At 36.9% G+C, this 21,187-nt stretch overlaps 1 protein-coding gene across 3 annotated transcripts in view; it reads left to right on the forward strand.

Annotated features, from left to right (window-relative positions):
* Positions 1-4,323: 4,323 nt before the first annotated feature.
* gulp1a (GULP PTB domain containing engulfment adaptor 1a) overlaps positions 4,324-21,187 on the forward strand; it is a 90,888-nt gene continuing 74,024 nt past the window's right edge. For all 3 annotated transcript variants that reach the window (XM_087803527.1, XM_087803524.1, XM_087803528.1), the window contains exon 1: positions 4,324-4,423. The gene's annotated coding sequence lies outside the window, so the exon portion shown is untranslated. The remainder of the gene's footprint in view (positions 4,424-21,187) is intronic.

Raw genomic sequence — 21,187 nt, forward strand, 5'->3', positions numbered from 1 at the left:
TTAAAAACAGTTTGCATTCATATTTAAAATATGTTATTACCAATGTAATACATTTTATTTTACTTTTAAACTAATGCATGCGTTTATTCAGGGTCAACTTTGAAAAACATGTATTTAAAATGACATTTTATCTTAATAATGAAATCCTTGCAGCTGCATTTTAATGTTGAAGTTGTTATTTTAGGAGAAAAACAAGAACGAATTAGAAAAAAGCTACTTTTCATTTCTCACATGACATTTGGAAAACACTGTGACGAGTAAGAAACGTCTTGAATAGTGTTTTTTTTAATGGTGTGATGGAAAAAATCTGCCACAGGCTGGTGTGAGCTCTCGGGTTTATTGTCACGATGCTGAGGAGGAAGCGTCTCTAATGCGAGGAGTGGGTTCAGAAATCTTTCTTGACATGTAACCGAACATTTTAATTTATCATCCCAGCTGTGGTGAAACAACGTCAATGCTAATAAACCTTTGACTCTGAATTTCACTTTGTTTATTCTCTGATTCTGTGTGGGTTTCTCACTCTGGTTTCCTCCCACAGTCGAAAAACATTCAAAGGAGTGGTTCAAAATGCGATTTGTTTCTTCCACAATCTTGCAGTTACGATGTTAGGACTACAGGGGGAGACAGAATCAATCTTCTTTAATCTATGTATTGCTGCTTTAAGAGAAAACCTTTTTGTATCCAAACAGTTGAAGAAATCTTACTAGGGGTTTGATTTATAGTGATACTGTAGTAACAAGTATATATTTGTAGTATTGTCGAGTACTTGACTCTGGTGTTACAGAATTTACAGACCACATGACTCTGACGAAGTCGTAACTGCTTTCATTTGTTTTCAAATCAAAATATGTCTCGCAGGATTCAATTGTTACTTTAACTGCCGGGGTTGTAATGACTGCTGCCATCTAGAGGCCAGAAGTTTGACTGTAACCCAAAAATGAACAAACCCCTTGAATATTTACATGTTAATTGTAAGTAAAAATTAAAAAAAAAAAGAAATGTATTTTAAACACACTTTATTGAAATATCTACTATGTACAAACATCGGCTTTCAAAGGAGTCGACTGTATCCTCTCGTCCTCAATCATATCTTGGACCTCGCAGGATGTAATTGTTACTTAAACTACTGGGGATGTAATGACTGCTGCCACCTAGAGGTAGGAAGTTTGACTGAAACGCAGAAATTATCAAACGCCTTGAATATTTACATGTTAATTGTAAGTGAATAATAAAAATAATTGTATTTTAAACACACTTTATTGAAATATCTACAATGTGCGAACATCGGCTTTCAAAGGAGTCGACTGTATCCTCTCGTCCTCAGTCATCTCTGGGACCTCGCAGGATATATGTGTTACGTTAACTGATGGGGATGTAATGACTGCTGCCACCTAGAGGTCAGAGGTTTGACTGAAACGCAGAAATTATCAAACGCATTGAATATTTACATGTTAATTGTAAGTGAATAATCAAAATAATTGTATTTTAAACAAACTTTATTGAAATATCTACTATGTACAAACATCGGCTTTCAAAGGAGTGGACTGTATCCTCTCGTCCTCAGTCATCTCTGGCACCTCGCAGGATATATGTGTTACGTTAACTGATGGCGATGTAATGACTGCTGCCACCTAGAGGTCAGAGGTTTGACTGAAACGCAGAAATTATCAAACGCATTGAATATTTACATGTTAATTGTAAGTGAATAATCAAAATAATTGTATTTTAAACAAACTTTATTGAAATATCTACTATGTACAAACATCGGCTTTCAAAGGAGTGGACTGTATCCTCTAGTCCTCAGTCATCTCTGGGACCACGCAGGATTTAATTGTTACTTTAACTGCAGGGGGTTGTAATGACTGCTGCCACCTAGAGGTCGGAAGTTCAATATTCTGTGTTGAGAGTCACCTGCTAATGTTGCGTCGGACAGTAATAATCAACACAAGAAAAAGAGTTCTTCTCTCCTGTGACCAGGCGTCTGGTTAAAAAAGATGGAACGTTCTGAATTCCTCATTAACCTTGAGAGAGTTTCTCCTTCCACTCGCCTCAGGCCGTCGTTTATTCCACATTCATACGAAATAATGATCACAAAGTGAATGATTTGTACGTCTTGACCCTGGAACGAGAAGAAAAATGGATCAATTATCAACAACCCGGCAGTTATTTATCCATTTGTGTGAGGAAAAGAACGAGATGATCTCATCAGAATTAAGATTCAGTTGAAGGCAGGTTAAGGTTACGCAACTCCTCGAGCAGGATCCGGTGATTTATCGTCCCTGGGAAAGGTTTCCTTCTTTACTATAAAGACCAGAGATGTGAAGGTCGAGGAACTCACTGTATCTGCCGTGTCATCAGAAGAATGTGAGTCTGGACACGAGGCGGGTCGGCCCGAGACATCGCCACAGTACCTCGGGGCGAGTCTGCCTCTGATACTGATTCATTTTTTATCAAAACCTGGATGAAGGAGAGTCACAGGGAGCAGACGTCCATCATTGTCCCTGTGTGGGATTTTAGAATCCAGAAGATTTATCCTCGTGCAGTAAAGAACATTTTCTGGCTCATTGAATATTGAATTTTACATTTTTACAATGTTGATTTATTTTGATTGAAATTCATCATTAATCAATTATGATTTGAAATAAATATTTACATGAAACGTTTTTTTTTTTTTAATTAAATGATTTAATTCAATCATTTGTACATAGAAATGTTTAATTTTTTTCAAATTGGAAGTTGGACCACATTGTGAAACTAGTAACAAGTATATATTTGTAGTATTGTCGAGTACTTGACTCTGGTGTTGCAGAATTTACAGACCACATGACTCTTGACGAAGTCGTAACTGCTTTCATTTGATTTCGAATCAAAATATGTCCAAACTTCAGCTTTAAAAGCTGCTGGAGTCTACTGTATCCTCTTGTCCTCAGTCATAGTTGGGATCTGGATGGATTTCATAGATTTTTTTTAGCTGCAGTGGAAGTAATGACTGCTGCCATCTAGCGGCCACAGGTTTAATTGCAACACAATGTAAACAAACCACATTAATAGTTGAATGCTAATTTTAAATAAATATGAATATTATTAGAAAAAAAAAGAAAGAAAGAAAAATATTATTTAAAGCAAATTTTATAAACAGAAAAAAACGTAATACAAAAATAACACATAGAGCTTAATATTGTATTTCCAATAAATTCTTACTTTTTTTACTGAATCCGAAATTTTGAATTTTTTTTTGTACATTTCTAAATTCAATGTAAAAATGTTGGTATAACAGTTCCATAGTCACGCGTTTGTCTACTTGTCGCATGATTTGCTGACAGTTTGCTCTTTTGGTATTTTCTTGCGACACTATCATAGCAACAAGTTTAAATTGAATGTAAAAGGCTACAAATTAAAAAACTATTGAATCTAGAAATATTATTTCTGGATTATTAGAATCACAATATCAAAAGCTATGGGTAAAAAAAAAAATCGAATTCATTTTGAAAACATTCAAATTTTCAATTTAATAACAAATTACCTTTCACTATACTAAAAATGTAACCAAAAAAAGAACAGAATTAACCTTTCAAAGTAAAGATTATTGATTTAAATCATTTTTGAAAGAATCAATGCTTAAAAAACACAACATAATTTCAATTAAAAAAAAAAATCAAATCAAGTTTTAATATTTTAAATGTTAAGCTTAACCATTTGAAATACATTTAATTCATTTTAATCATTTAAAAAGAACCAATTCTTAAAAAACACAACATCATTTCAATTAAAAAAAAAATCTAATCAAAGTTTTAAGCCATTCAATATTTCGATGGTACATAAAATACATCAATATGTTTGCCTATGACATTTTTTTTTAAATAAAAGACAATTTGAGAGAGATTAAATATTAATTTTTACTCGATTAAAAACCCGTATTTTGCACATTAAAAACACAATTTACATAAATTACAAAGGTGTCGCTGGTGAAAATGTTTATATTTTACGCACATGGCTATTGACCTGTACTTTATCTTTTACAAAGGCTTATTAAAATCATCTAAAAACTAAAGTTTAACCAGTAAAATCCTCCTTAAAGAACAAACACTGACATTTCTAACATGTATTTTAAATAAAATAATCAATCTTTTTACTATTTTTTATTTTATTTATCAGTGAATCTAAATTTAAAGAGAGTTAAATGATTATTCAATCGTCTTTAAATAGTAAACACTGAATATTAATCCGGTTAAAGGCGTGTCTATCGGTTCCTCTCCTCTTCTTCCCTCCATACTTTATTCAATTTGCCCCACCGGCGGCTCGCTGACGTCAGTGGCCGGGAGAGCAGCAGCGGAGGCGGGCACTGGAGGAGGAGACAGTCGGCTGGATGTGGAGCGCAGCGGACGCACTCTTTCCTCGGGACTATTCTTTAAAACCTTCTTCAGTAAGTGAACGTATTTATCATCTTAAAGCGAAATCAATCGACTTGTGTTTCAAAGTCTTTTTGCCTTTAAATCTTGGAAGTTGTCAAAGAGGGAATTTTTTGCAAGTTGTCATGTTTGCAGCGACGCTTTTTATCGACTACTTTCGTGCTGTATTAACGTTTTTTTTTAACGAAAAATTCATCTTTATTCTCTCGTTGGACGTCGTCTTGTCGACTCGACTTTTGCAAAAACTTACTTTAATTTTCATGCACTTCTGCAAAAAAAAGAAGAAAAAAAAATCCGCTGTCATTCCATTCTTGAACAGTTGCGAAATAAAGTAACGGGACTGAAAACATTTTATTTTCCTTTGCAATACATCGTCAATACACTCGAATATCCTTCAAACTTGTGCGATGACAACAATCCTTTTGTTATAAAACGTGCTGTTCCACCAGCTTTTTTCTCATGTCACTTGTTCGTGGAGATGAATCGCAGCATCAATTACAGAAAAAACACTTGAAATTCATTTGACCCAGTTTTTTAGTCGTGCAATAAAAACTGTTATTCTCGTAGTAAATTCCCAAAGATATTTCAAAATATGTATTATTTATATTTGAAAATAACGCCAACCTCACCATCTTCTATTTCTTCATAAACAACCAGCTTAAAACTTTGTTTATTTAATAGTTTTTTCTTTTTTTATATTCGCCTGAGACAAACATTTGCTGGTTAACATAAAAAAAGCAGATTATTTGCTATCATGGTCCCCACTGAACATCACAACATTAAAAAGGACTCATGGTACTGTTGAGAGGGGAAGGAAGTGTGATCCCGCCCGGTGTAGAGGAAGTGAAAACAGTCCTTCAAATAGAGTAACGGACTGTTTTTGTGCAGAATGGGTTGAAATGGTTGAGATGATTGACAGGGATGTTCTCTGCTGGAGGTTCTGAAGAAGCAGGGGTCGTAAAAACTTCTGGTCCTTGAAGCATTTGATACCAGGTTGGACGGAAGAAATAAAGCATTTCATTTCTTTTAGGCGTGTGTATTGGCAAGAATCTTGATACAGGGATAAGGATACGATATATTGTGATACTGTAATAACAAGTATATATTTGTAGTATTGTTGAGTATTTGACTCTGGTGTTGCAGAATTTACAGACCACATTACTCTTGAAGAAGTCGTAACTGCTTTCATTAGTTTCGAAATATGTCCAAAATTCAGCTTTAAAGGTTGCTTAAGTCGACTGTATCCTCTCGTCCTCAGTCATAGTTGGGATCTTGCTGGATTTCATTGTGTTTTTTAGTTGCTTTAGAATTAATGACTGCTGCCATCTAGCTGCCAAAGGTTTAATTGCAACACAAATAAATAAAATATATATATTGGTTAAGCAAATTTTTATTGAACAGAAAAAACAGTAGTAAAAAAAAAAAAAGAAAAAAAATCGACACTGCTGTCGCAAATCAATACAGTATCATGAAAAAAATATATCGATATAATGATTGTTTGAAATGTTTGTTGTGTAATGAAAGACCAGATTCTTCATGAAGTAACATGAGCCTTTATCTCTTGACAATTCAATACTTGTTTCTGTCGAGTATACTCAAAAAAAGCCTGAAGACATAAGTAAAACACAAGCTGTGTGTGGTACCATCTTGTTGCATGTCTCCTGCTGATTCATCATAAGGTCTGGATGTTGTTTTTCTCATTTCTCTCAATGTTCTGTTTGTTGTCGACCTGGTTATTTTATTGATTCTGGTCTTATCTGAAGGTCGGCCCGTAAAAATAAAAAACTACTTTTACTAGAAGAGACAAGACTTTTAACAAGTATTTTAAAGGGACAATTTATGTGGATGTGTTGGAGACAAAGGTGAAGGGGCCAAATGGTTCGGATATGTGGTGAAGAGAGACACCATAGACAAAGTATGGTGGAGATGGTGGTTCATGGATTGCAGGACATTGAAGCCTTTTTTTTGGACAGTTAACAAAATGAACTGGATCAGTTTAGTTCCCCTGGTTTTCTGTACAAACACTTCATCCCTGGACTTGGTCTCACGAAAAAAAAAACCCTTAACTGCTTTCATTTGTTTTGAAACAAAAATATGTCCAAACATCAACTTTAAAAGCTGCTGGAGTCACTGTATCCTCTCATCCACAGTCATCAGTGGAGTTAATTTGAGTTCATTTCAACCCCCTGTGAGATGCCACGATGATCATAAACAAACAGTTCAGGAGTCGGCGGACTTCTGGCCATCTGAGGTACTATTTAAGACTCGTCGTACATCGTAACGACGCCCAGATGCTGGAATAGCCGGTTCATCCAACAAACATCTGGAGATGTTCTGAAGCGAATTCACTGACTGTCTGTTGTCAAATTAACTTTCAAAAATACTGAATTTGCTTCATGGCCATTATTGTGATTCACTCATTGTTAGGTTTTTAACTTAACTTTGCATTTCTTTGGAATAAGTCGATATTAAGAAAGCAAATTTGTCATCAAACCTTGAAGAAGAGTAGAAATATTTTCAAGATGAGGACGATGACCTGGAGGGTTTTTGAAGGTTTTCGACTCTCTATTAATTTCTCGATATCTTTCACTGTCTCTAATAATGATTTATTTGTTGAAAGTCTAGATATATAAAAGTCTTAAAATTTATTTAGTTCAAACACGACCCATTTATCATTGAATACTTCAATTTATTATACGTTATCTTCAGTGGAAACAAGCGAAATCTTCAATACGTGTGCTGATAACGATATACTTTTTCCATAGCAGTTTTATAAGATAAACACAGTATAACACAAAAAAAGTAACATAATACATCATACAAATATTTGGTAAAGCATATCTGGGCAGTGCCACATAGGGCCGGGTAACTAACTTTTTTAGAAATAGAAATTTATTCACCATTCATTTTGGTAACTGGTATTGGAGTAAATCGGTATTACTACTGGTTTCGAAAGTTTTTGATCAAAACAAAGCCCTCGTGGATTGACTGGATGAGATTATTAGTGATGGTTGTGATGAAGCTTCATGAAACAGTGTCATTATCTTCAGAGTCCACTAGATGGCGTCTCTGCACTATTTTCCTTAGTTTTGAACAACTGTTCTAATGAAACATCATTTTTAAACTGATGGCGCCACCTACTGACCTCTAAACAACATGACACTGTTTCATGAAGCTTCATCAACACATCACTCCAGATTATTTCTTCTCAGTAACGTTTGATTTTTGAAAGATTAGCACAATCCTACATCGGCTTCATCTTCTTGTTCGGTTATACAACAAGTTCTGAACCTTTAACACTTGTGTTATCTCAGACTCATGGTGACCCGAAACTAGTGATGGTCTGATGAAGCTTCATGAAGCATCACATTATTTTCCCTGTCCACTAGATGGCGTCTCTGCACTATTTCCTTTGTTTTGAACAACTGTTCTAATGAAACATCATTTTTAAACTGATGGCGCCACCTACTGACCTCTAAACAACATGACACTGTTTCATGAAGCTTCATCAACACATCACTCCAGATTATTTCTTCTCAGTAACGTTTGATTTTTGAAAGATTAGCACAATCCTACATCGGCTTCATCTTCTTGTTCGGTTATACAACAAGTTCTGAACCTTTTAACACTTGTGTTATCTCAGACTCATGGTGACCCGAAACTAGTGATGGTCTGATGAAGCTTCATGAAGCATCACATTATTTTCCCTGTCCACTAGATGGCGTCTCTGCACTATTTCCTTTGTTTTGAACAACTGTTCTAATGAAACATCATTTTTAAACTGATGGCGCCACCTACTGACCTCTAAACAACATGACACTGCTTCATGAAGCTTCATCAACACATCACTCCAGATTATTTCTTCTCAGTGACGTTTGATTTTTGAAAGATTAGCACAATCCTACATCGGCTTCATCTTCTTGTTCGGTTATACAACAAGTTCTGAACCTTTTAACACTTGTGTTATCTCAGGGTCATGGTGACCCGAAACTAGTGATGGTCTGATGAAGCTTCATGAAGTATCACATTATTTTCCCTGTCCACTAGATGGCGTCTCTGCACTATTTCCTTTGTTTTGAACAACTGTTCTAATGAAACATCATTTTTAAACTGATGGCGCCACCTACTGACCTCTAAACAACATGACACTGCTTCATGAAGCTTCATCAACACGTCACTCCAGATTATTTCTTCTCAGTAACGTTTGATTTTTGAAAGATTAGCACAATCCTACATCGGCTTCATCTTCTTGTTCGGTTATACAACAAGTTCTGAACCTTTTAACACTTGTGTTATCTCAGGCTCATGGCGACCCGAAACTAGTGATGGTCTGATGAAGCTTCATGAAGCATCACATTATTTTCCCTGTCCACTAGATGGCGTCTCTGCACTATTTCCTTTGTTTTGAACAACTGTTCTAATGAAACATCATTTTTAAATTGATGGCGCCACCTACTGACCTCTAAACAACATGACACTGCTTCATGAAGCTTCATCAACACATCACCACCGAAAGAAAATGCTAAAATTTTCCCTTGTGCACATCCCTGGCTTCCAGAAATACATATACAGTGATGGAGGTCATTCACCCTGACCATGAGACCACACAAGGGACGCCACAAACACATTTGTATTCAGACCACTGGGGCCCCTTGACCCTGAGATAACACAAGGGGCGACCTTTGGAGTTTTTATGTTTTGTAACTTGGTCCCTTCTCTCGACTCCAGCTTACTCAGATACACAAGCAAGTTGATTATACCTCTTGACTCTGCTCGTCTGTTTACCATTTTAATCTTTCAGACATTTCGGGTCAATTCCACGCTGCTAATAAACCAGCGAAACCATTATTTCAAGGCACGTCCCTGAATCCCTTCAGCATTTTCACGATATGTCTCACGAAAGTGAAGACTGAGTACTCCATCTTAGCAGTAGAATTGTGGAAAAAAACATGTACAAGGGATCTTACATGTACATTTATAACAATACGATGATTCTAGACCTACTTATCTACACTTACTAAATATACTCAATCAACAAGTGAAGACATGTTTTGCATCCTCCCGTTATTGGAACATAATCTTCTCCTCCTACATTTAAGAAAGAGAAAAACGTCTTCAGTTAAGCCTCTATAGTTCAAACATGTCTATTCTTAGAACAAATTCCGTCTGCGGCAGGATTTCTTCTGGCTTTCTTCTCCCCGTACGTATGTAGTCTGTTTAGCGTTCTGGCTCGTATTATGTAAAATGTCTCCGAGATGCGAGGCACACTGAGGCGACAGTGGGGAGAACATAATCTCCTCTCGTCAAGCATCTTGCCTAATTGTTTTAATGGTGAACTCACTGTTGAACTTGCTTTGTGTTTTTTTTTTTTGTGTGCGACTTCTCTTGTGGTATCACATACTCAAAGATTAGAAGGGAAAGTCGTTTTCTTAAGGGACTGACACGTCTTTGTTTGACCGGTTGCTTTAGGGAATAACACTTTCAGCTGGTGGAAGGTCAAGATCGTGGCAGTACTGTACGAGATGTGTTGAAGAAAAGCTACTCACCGTTGCTCCTTTGGGTCACTGAGCATCCATGACCCTTACTTTATGGTGCTTTATGGCATTAAAAACATTTTTCATCTTATTAAAATTTCACTTATTTTCTACTCACCCTCATGTCGACTAAGGGTTGGATTATTTTCAGAGTAACCTGTTCTTTTTTAAGAGTTATAGACAAAAATGTTTCTTCATTTTAATATAGCGACTGGAGCTTAGTTGTCTTCGTCTATGTGGAAAAAGACACTTAAAAACATCCAAATACTGATCTTCTGTAACTTCCCTCTTGTACTGAAGCCTCAACATGAAACAAAATAAAAAAAAAAACGTAATAACTGTTTTAATTTTCCAGGTCTTTTAGCTCCACCTACAAGTGTTTCCTGTAGTGATTGTTGATGAAGCTTCATGAAACAGTGTCATGTTGTTTAGAGGTCAGTAGGTGGCGCCATCAGTTTAAAAATGATGGTTCTTTAGAAAATACAGCAGAGACGCCATCTAGTGGACTCTGAAAATAATGCCACTGTTTCATGAAGCTTCATCAAACCCACACTATGTATCCTAATTGATACATATCGAAAGTATCAGTGCACAAGTTTTATGCTGTTGGCCTGTGATTTACCGCTAAAAACAAGCTCAGAGTACAGACTTTTACATTTTTTTCTGAACAATTCTTATGTAAAGGCTTCAATACCAGAGGGACGTTGCAGATGAGCAGTATGGACATTTATGGATATTTGGACGAACAAGAAGACGAAACTAAGCTGGCACTGTTTCATGGCCCAATCATAATTTAGCCACTGAACTACTAAGATATCAATGTTAACAACTTATTCTTATCCTAACCTATATCAAAGGAACAAAAGAAAAACATGGTCGGCGAATACATTTCCAAAATCATAAAAAAATAATTAAAAACGTCTTGAAACTTAAAAAGTGTTGTATCCAGAAATAATTATCACTTTCGAAAGTATCAATACAAATTGTTTATTTCATTTATTTACTTGATGCAGTATCTTAGCCCTTAAACCAATTTTTGAACAGTTTTTTACAATACATGTATAATATAAGGTGGTTCTGTTAATTGATACATGTTGTATCATAGGTTATTTTTTGCATTTTTTGTCTTAATAAATTTTACATTAAGGGATCTTTTTTTTTTTTTCTTGTGGTAACGAGAATGGTATATAAATATTATCCTGAGTATCGGTATACTTAACATTTAAGTATCCTGACAACCAGGAATTCAATATTGAGGAATAGAAATATGTGTTGAGAAAAAGCCGTTAAATATTACACAACGAAAACATCAAATTTGAGACTCTCAGAAAAAAATCATTCTTGTTGCTTCATAACCACAAGTTACAAATTCATGTTCAAAAACCTTACGTGTGTAAAAAAACAGGTAGTTCCTTGGTTTCAGTTCCAGAATCATAATTTTATTGCTCAACATCTATATGTCTTTATGTTGTGCAATAAGAGGCTTAGCATATATTATTGTGTTAAACATACCTCTTGAGTTTTAAAGCTGGTCCCAAAGGACAGATTGTCAAATGGCTCAAATTGTCCACTTAAATTCCAATGGAATTCAAAGGTTCTTTTCTGATTGTGTTCTTCTGATACTTTAGCTTTAGAACTATATATTTCCGTTGGTCAGATCTGGAACACTCCTGTTACAAAATCACCATTCTGAGGAGAATTTTTGGACCTTGTAAAGCAACGATTTTCCTCCTGTCGTTACGAAACACTCAGGCAAATTCTTTGCAATGCTAACCTAACCAGAAATCCAAGTTTCTGCACCGTGCCTTGGCTTCTCCGGTTCTTGGCACTTCCAACTGAAAAATCAATCGAGCTCCGGCTAAACAGGGTCACAAAGCGGTCGTGGTAACAAACTGGAGAAGACCTAGCGAAGCACCGCAGCACATCGGAGGTTCCCCGTGGTTCGTCTTTTAGAAACATTTCCACTGATTTGCATTAAAGTGCCAGGCTGCGGCGGCGAGGCGCTTCGGTAAAGTGGCGCTCCCTCTTTCTGGGGGTAATGGTGGCCATTCGTGTGTAATATCGACAACAGATTTTGCACCGTGGGTCGTCTGCAAATGTAACATACTCGCTGATTTCGAGTCAGAAGTCGGGAATAACTAGGCAAGGAGAAAGGCAGGGGTTGCTAGATGAGGTAGAAAAAAGGCTTTAAATGATATTTCGAGGACATTAGGAGGAATCGTGTTACTGTTGTAACATTTTAAAAGCTCAGGTTTTACTGAGATTTGCTTCATCAATCAGGCACGATCTCAGGGTGACTGATAACATCATTACGACGCCGCACTGTCGCCCATTTTTCACTGTCACCGAAAACTCCATTATCAACAGGTTCATCCGTCTATCCGGCGCTGTCGTATCTTCTTGTACTCTCCTGCAAACATCGGATGGCTTTTTTTTTCACGGAGAGAGCACTGTCGTACTTTTGACAAAGTGCTTTGAGGCAGTGAAGCATTGTGGTATCTCATGGGTCACCTTGGGTCTTCCGACAGGTGCTGAGGTTCTGGGGAAGAATAAGCGCCACTTCTGTCAAGGACCTTTTCTTTTGCTTTTTTGTTGAATTTTTTTTAGCGTCAAATGAGTTGCCAAGACCCGGTGAAGAGTAGAATCTCTTTCTGATGCGAAACCTGTTTTTTGGGCGATATCCAGACATTTCTATTAGATTACTCAGATATATTACATAGACCTTATAGACATCAGGGATCTGTTGACTTCTTACAATGAGATGGTAGAAACTGCTAGATCTGATTACATCAGAAAACTGGTAGCAGCAAATAGGAAAAACCCCAAAGTTTTGTTTGACACGATTAATTCTCTCGTGTCTCCTGCTCCTCAAATCACGCCGGTCTTCTGTGAAGCTGACAGCAATGCATTGTTGAGATTTTTCATTGACAAAATTAAATTGATCAAAGAGAAAATCTCTCCCCCTTTGTTGGGAACCCCTACTGTCTCTGAGCCCATCTCCTCCTCTTGGTCATCCTTCTCTGCTGTATCTTTGGGTGATATTTCAGCACTAGTGAACAAGATGAAACCCTCCTCTTGCTCAGATGACGTCCTTCCTTGTAGGCTTTTTATCAAAGTATTTGATGTAATTGGCCCCTGGGTTACCAATATGGTGAACCTCTCCCTTTCCACAGGGGTTTTTCCCAATGCATTTAAACATGCCATTGTGGAGCCTCTGCTCAAAAAACCAGGCTTAGACCCAACTGACCTCAGTAATTTCAGACCTATTTCTAAGCTCCCTTTCTTGTCCAAGATCTTGGAGAAGGTGGTGTCCGAGCAGCTGTCTTTGTTCTTGGATCAGAGCGACATCCATGAGAAGTTTCAGTCTGGCTTCCGTAAACATCACTCTACGGAGACAGCTTTATTGAAAGTGTCCAGTGACATCATGATGTCGGCTGACTCTGGTAAATTCACTGTTCTGGTTCTCTTGGATCTGTCGTCAGCCTTTGACACAGTTGATCACCAGATCCTGCTGAGAAGACTAAGGGATGAAGTGGGACTGTCTGGGTCTGTGTTAGAATGGTTCTCATCTTACCTTTCTGGGCGCAGTTTTAGTGTATCTGCCAATCAAATGAGGTCTGAATCGGCAGATCTGTTGTGTGGAGTCCCTCAAGGTTCTGTTCTGGGTCCTTTATTGTTTTTGCTGTACTTGATTCCCCTTGGTAAAATCATTCAGAGATTTCCAGATGTTTCTTATCACATTTTTGCTGATGACATCCAGCTCTACTGCTCTTTTGACCCAACTGAGCCCCAAAGGCTGAACAGCTTAGTCAATTGTTTACTAGAAATCAAACAATGGCTGAGTGAAAACACTTTACAGCTTAATGTGGACAAAACTGAAACTCTGGTGATTGCTCCTGATGATACGATTCCAGGGTTGAGTCAGTACTTGGGTGACTTAGGTCAGTCTGTCAAACTGAGCCTGAGAAACCTGGGTGTTGTATTTGATAAAGACATGTCTCTTGTTCAATACTGTAGAAAACTGACCAGAAACTGTTTCCTTCAACTGAGAAAAATCTCTAAACTTAGGAAAATGCTGTCACAACATGATCTGGAGCTTGTAATCCATGCGTTTGTTTCTTCTCGTCTGGACTATTGTAACAGTTTGTTTTCATGTCTTAACAAGAAGGAGCTGTCTCGCCTGCAGTTGATTCAGAACTCTGCAGCGAGAATTCTGACCCGCTCAAGTAGAAGAACTCACATTTCTCCGGTCCTTAAAACTCTTCACTGGCTTCCAGTTTCTTTCAGGATCAACTTTAAAATTCTGGTTCTTACTTTCAGAGCTATTCATGGTCAGGCTCCTCCTTACATCACTGATCTGATCCAGCCTTACACCCCAGCTCGGGCTCTGAGGTCTGTGGATCAGAATCTACTTATGGTTCCACGCACACGGCTCAGGACCAGAGGAGAGAAATCTTTTCAGGCTGTTGCTCCTAAGCTTTGGAACAATCTTCCTCTCTCTTTGCGCTTGATGGAGTCTACTGACTCCTTTAAGAAACACCTTAAGACGTTTCTATTTGTGCAGGCTTTTCCTTGAATTTCTCGAACTCCTGTGTTGTTCTCGGTGTTGTCTTGATCTTTGAAGTATGTACTGTTTTGAGTATTGTTTTGATTGTTAAAGCGCTTTGTGACCCTGGTCTCGAAAAGCGCTATATAAATATATATTACTTACTTACTTACTTACTTACCTTGATGGCGTTATGGGCCTCAGGTTAAAACTGCAGAGTCGGCAGATTTAAGATGGAAAAGACATCTGGTGCTTTAAGAATTATTCAGGATTTCCTGTTTGCAAGTCTTCGTGCATTATCTCATTCACTTATAAGCTCAAGTTATCAATTATTTGGCTAAAATGTATAAAACTGTATCGTGAAAGTCAAAGCTCCCATCTGCATTATATACTGTTTAAAGTATTTGTCTGCCTGATCTTAATGTCCGCTAGACTCCAGAAAATCGACCAAATTGCTTGAAAATTATCTTTGGAAATGGGAAAGTAGGTATTAAGGGGGTTTAGGTGAAAGGAAAAGGATGCAGGAGTCGCCCTAACAGGTAAGTAAGTCATTCTTATTTGTAAAGTACTTTACACAGACCAGGGTCAAAAAGAATACATGAAAACAATTAAATAAATACATAAATACAATCAAATATATATATAGAAATACATACAAAACATCTAAAAAGACCTAAAAAACAGATAAAAAAATTGCCAACAAAAATTAAAAGTGCAGGTTAAGCAAGAGCTGTTATGGCAGAAGGAACAAAGGATGTCTTATTACGTTCCGTTTTGCAGTGCAGGGAGAGGAGCCTTAATACAGAACCTTCTCTACAGATCCTTCTCTTTAGAATGTCTGATTTCATTCTAAAGCAAAAACTGTGGCCAGAACAAAATAGTAAAAAACACAGACTGGAATGAATTAAATCTGGTCTTCAATGAAGCATAAAAAGGTTTCAGAAATAGAATCAAGTTTATTGCCAGTGATGCAGGAACTATGTTATTAAAAATAATGAAGATGTCATCAGAAAACTTTTATTGCATCTGTTTAAGTCTGTTTTAATCTGTTTAAAGTCTATGGATTACACATTAAGTGAGGTATGATTTCCAGAATTTTATCTCCTTTTGGCGATTTTAAGGGGGCACAACCCCCCATCCTAAAAATTAAAATAGGTTCAATTTAGAATCAAGAATAACATATTTAATAGACATAATATAGAGATTATTAACATTATTTAAGCTCCTTATACATTTCCATGTCATTTTATGTATTTTTCCTCCCTTTTCTTCAGACCACTTACCTGAGTATCCCGAGTAACGCCAGGTATTTCTTCTAGTTTCCGCGACATGTGCTCACTGTGAATGGATCCATGATTGATTGGCACTCAGGGTTATCTCATTTTTTTTGGACGGACACTTCAATATTAGTTTTTTTTCATCATCCAAAGTCACATTGATTCGTTACATCATAATAATCGATGTTGGGGAAAAAAGGGCAGAAAGAATGAGGAAAAAAAAAGATACTTTTGACTTTCCAAAGTGATTATGTAACGTAATAAAGATGAGGGTGACGTCACAAACTGCTGAGAACGGCAACTTTTTCCTTCTTTTTTCACAGACAACAACTTCGTTTTAGATGGATAGATAAAACTTTATTGATACCTCTCGAGGTCTACTTCGGGATAGTGACAGTATCTGTCGTAACAGGGCAACAACGGACCCCCAAACATTCCTTTTTTGTTTCACTGAGTTTTGAATAATCTCCCCGTCTTTAACTCTGAATGATGACACTGCATTGCACAATTGATTTATTTCATTTCTGAATTACAAAGTAGTTAAAAGCACCATAGATCTTGATGAAATCAATTTTTGGAGTTTGTGGGAAAATGCTGACCATAAATAACGGTGATTTTAATATGTCTCGACATGATTTTATTAAAGGTCCTCGTAATAAAAGTCAGATCCAGTGTCAGAAAGTGGATTAACTCAAATTGACTTCAGATGAAAAAAAAAAAGCCTCTGGGGTTTCACATTCCTGCGTCCGGACAAGCGTGTTTACTGCAGTGGGACAAAAAAGTCTGTCTGGAATAAATCTTCCGAAAAACTGAAAATCACCAAAGTGCTGGTTTTTAATGGAACCTGCCTTGTTCCGTGGATGAGGCATTAAAAGGGGGCGCACTAATACCCCCCCCGAGTTACCTCTTTGGAATTTGGTAGCCAGAGTTTATAGCCTGTATGGAAGCCTCCCAAGATCATGACATGTTTTTAGTGGCAATAAAGCTCCTGCGGTACACAGTACACGTCTTATAATGTCACAGAGCAAAGTGATTTAACGTCATTAGTTCGGTCCAGTCAAGAGAAATATCACCCGGGTTTTTTTCTGTACTTGACCTTCCTTCAACAGGGTCTGAATAATGATGTTTACACAACTTTTTTTTTAAATGTTAGAGCATGTTTTTTTTCAAATATGTTTATGCTTGTATGTGTTGACTCTGTTTAGAAGAATCATTGACATGTTGTTTACATACTTGACTACTTTTTTCATACATAGACCTTGACACCTGTGGTCATGTTTTTAAACATATCTCACGATAGGTTTACATCTAAGGTATTGGAGCCCAGCCATTCAATTTCAACAGGGTAGTACTGTCTCAAATCAAATACTGCTGCTACACACTTACAGGAAACAACTCGACAGTTTCTTCTTCTACTACTTTTTAACACTGATTGAAACCAGCCTTTGTAAAACTATTGCCGAAACTTGACAATACTTTTCTTCAATGGAAACAAGTTTTTAAGTTGTGTTTCATTTCGTTATTACTGTTGTTTTGTGGTAAAATTAGTGTTTTTTGGTCAGTGACGTTGCTTCCATTTTAACCCCTGCACTTTTAAGTTGTGTTTCATTGTGTTGTTGTGTTGTTTTGTGGTAAAATTAGTGTTTTCTTGAGACATTTACGCCGGTATCTGTTCGCCATTTTTAAAGTCGTCACGTATCTTCGGTTTAGCGACGGTGCTCTGGACTTGGCGTCATCTACGTCACTAAGATGGCGTTGAGGGTGGAAAGTGTCCATCGATCCACAATCAATTTTCTGGCCATTTGAGTGCACACATCGCACTACATTTTCGCACAATGCTCAGTGTGAATGCAGTTGTGTCCTCGTAATATTAAGTGCATTTTGGTCACACCAGAGGGAATCACAAGTCACATTGGAGTTCCATGGATACTACATTTTAGTTTGAAAGGTCAGAGGTCGTTAAATAATATAAAAGTAATTGATAAAAACACAAACTGATTCACAAGTTTAAGAACGTAAATTCATGTTTACCTACAACCTTATATTTGTTACTATTGAGTAAAGAAACAACATATTTTATCATGTATTTCAATAGAAACTGCTCTGTTCAGAAACCCTTGACACCTTTAATGAAAAATGGAAATAAACTCGACATATATTCATCTTGTTACACTTCTAGACTGGATTTATGTGTCAACATTTATGTGCAGCATTACCGCATATTCCTCAGCGTCCGCCACGACAAAGTGGCTCCGTCATTTGAAGGCAACGGAATATTGTGTGAAATGTTTAAACGGCTCGGCTCATTGCAAAGGCAGGCTTGGGGCCAAAACCCCTGGGAAACCTTTTTATTATTCTCCACTATGGAGTTGCTCTTTCATAGGCTGTGGCTGCCGTCCAACAGGGACTCACTTGTGTCGATTGTGTTGTTGTTCTTTTTGCCAAGTGCGGAAAAGAAGCTTCATTATTTTAAGAGTTACGAGGTTAACCTGAAGTGTCTCGTCAAGTCTTTGCCATCTTTTCTCTTTTTACAGCAACTTTATCGCCTGTATTGAACAGTTCATAGTCCACTTATCTTATCTTAAAACGCCTGTCTTTTACTTTATTCCGTGACTTATTCATAATGTATATTAAATCTGATTCAAGCTGTGAAATCGAACAAAGGACATAAATCAGAGACGGTTCTTCCAAGGCCAGGAGAAAGAAATGACAAACTTAGACAATGTGCTTTTGTCGAAAGTATGATTCCTCCCTGAAGCAAACAACTTTTTGGTGGCTTTTTATCCTGTATTAAAGTAGTATAAGCTGTTTGGTTATCACTATAGGATTGCCCATGCTCCGATTGTGTATCCGTTCATCAGAGAAAGCATCATTTAGTTGTTCCTCTGCAATCACTGAACTGAGTTTAGCTGTGTCTGCGGGTTTTCTTGAGGCAGTTTTCGTGCTGTACATCTCTTTTTCTAGCAAAACGCTGTTAGGTTTATATACATTCTGACTCAGTTATCTTCCCATTAATGATCAAAATACATATTTTGTAAGGAAAATTGAATGTCTAAGCGTATTGAACAAGAATCATTGTGTGTATAAAACACTTTGCAAATCGAGCACTTTACACAATTACCCCTATTTTAGATTTGTTCTTTAGGTTTGTTGGCAAGAATCTGCCGATACATACCACGACACAGGGACAAAAATACAATATAGTGATATATTGCAATACTGTAGTAACAAAGTATATACAGTATTTGTAGTATTGTCGAGTACTTGAGTCTGGTGTTGCAGAAATGACACACCATGTGACTCTTGACAAAGTTGTAACTGCCTTCATTTGCTTTGAAACCAAAATATGTCCAAACATCAGATTGACTGTATCCTCTCGTCCACAGTCATCACCGGGATGTCGCGGGATTTAATTATTTCTTCAGCTGCGATGGACATAATCACCGTTGCACCTACCTGTGATTATTTTGGATGTAAATCATCTTATATTTAAACATGCTTTATTAAACTGTAATCCTTTTGTTTTTCTTAACCATATGGTTATAAAATCAAACATGATTTGAAATAAATAAATAAAGTGCTGTCAAAAATGGTATTGTGAAAAGAAAATATATAATCCGAATTTTGACGTCCAATCACTGGTCATTCTATCTTGCAAACTTAGTTGTTGAATTTTTGATGTCAATCTAGCGTGGCAAAGATTGGACAATAATTTGCCAATTATTTATTTAATTTATTTAATAATAAACCGATGAAATGGGAAAACAACTTTAATTACTCTATATCTTTTTCAATATCTTTGATTACAAAACCCCAAATAGGTAGTAAGTAAGTGCTTTGTGACCCTGGTCTGGAAAAGCGCTGTACAAATAAAAATTACTCACTTACTTACTTACTTAATTAGTATTTATAGAGCGCTTTTTAAGACCAGGGTCACAAAGCGCTGAAACAATCATAAAATACCCAATAATAAAATACTCAAAAGGTCAAGACAACACAGAGACAAACATAAGAGTCTCAGAAAATCAAGGAAAAGCCTGCGCAAATAAAAAGGTTCTTCTGATGTTTCTTGAAGGAATCAATAAACTCCATCAAACACAGAGAGAGACTGTTGCAATGGTCTAGACGAGGTGTAAGATAATATGCTTTTTATTTGTTTTAAAAAATGTGTCTTTGGATGTCAAAAATACTGGTTTCTCTGTTTTAACAGTAAACTTTAAAAAAATGTTGTATTTATGAGGTTTCCTCCCACAGTCCAAAAACATACAGAGGTTGATTGAGAACTTTGGGAAACTGTCCACAGGTATGAGTGTGTGTGTGAATGGTTGTGTGTCTTTGTGTGTCCTGTGACAGACTGGCGTAATCGAGCTATGCAATACCTTTGGTGTCTGGCATTGGTTTGTGATTTTCTTAACGTGTAGGAAAAAGCCCCAATGTCTTCCCACTTTTCTCTGGCTTTCGGGGGAAAGGAAAAACAATGATTTGCTTTAAACCGATATAAATCACACTAAAATCCAAGTCGTCCGACCTCAGTTGCTTAGCGATAGAATACAAAGGGATTCTTTAGTGTTTCGGTTCATCAGTTAGTGTTTGACATTTGTGGGGAATTCTCTGATGGCGTCTCCAGAGGGAAGGTCGTCTTCCGACAGAAGAAGCTAATTAGAAGTGGATCTGATGACCAGAAGGAAACATCCCATCAGACCTTTTTTATATTATTATCCTGGTAGATTTTAGCCTTTTTTCCCCCCCTGTTCTCATTTCAATCACAACGTCTGATTGAACGTAATGAACCGGAACATTCCAGCTTTATCAAACTGTCTGCTGCGTGAGTGCTGAATCTGATTGAGTTCAAAAGTCGTACTTAAGATAAATTAACTTTCAGTCATTAAATGTCAAATGATTCAAATCACGGAAAGGTTAACTGGAAATAATTTGTCGTTAGTCGATAATCACAGATCAGCCGTTTCATAGTACTGAAGCACATGAGTCATGTTTATAAGACTGACTGCAGAAGGCAAACATCAGTTTTGACCTACATGGCTTTGGTCCAAAGTAGTCTCAGCCTCTGGGAGAAATCATGTGATGTCACAGTCGACTGAAATCGTTCTACAATCCCCATTGTCTGAAGATCTTTAAAGGGCACCTAATTTGAAAACTCTCCTGACTTATATACATTTTGAAATCGTTATCTTCAAAATTCAGTAGTTCATTTGTCATGACGTTGCTCAGTTTTGAAGTTATTACTTAATAAAGTTCTCTCCCGTCTGAAATCTCTCCAAACGAGATTAGGGTTTAAATCAAACATTCTGACATCACACTGGTGCAGGTGTCCTCCCCTAGAAGCCCTAAATCAGTTCAGTACCTACATGTTAATCGTGAAACAAAATAAATATTTATGCAAACATGGTGAAAGTTACCTCT

The sequence above is a fragment of the Callionymus lyra genome, chromosome 12 (genome assembly GCF_982586985.1).
Source record: "Callionymus lyra chromosome 12, fCalLyr1.hap1.1, whole genome shotgun sequence".
Lineage (NCBI taxonomy): Eukaryota > Metazoa > Chordata > Actinopteri > Syngnathiformes > Callionymidae > Callionymus > Callionymus lyra.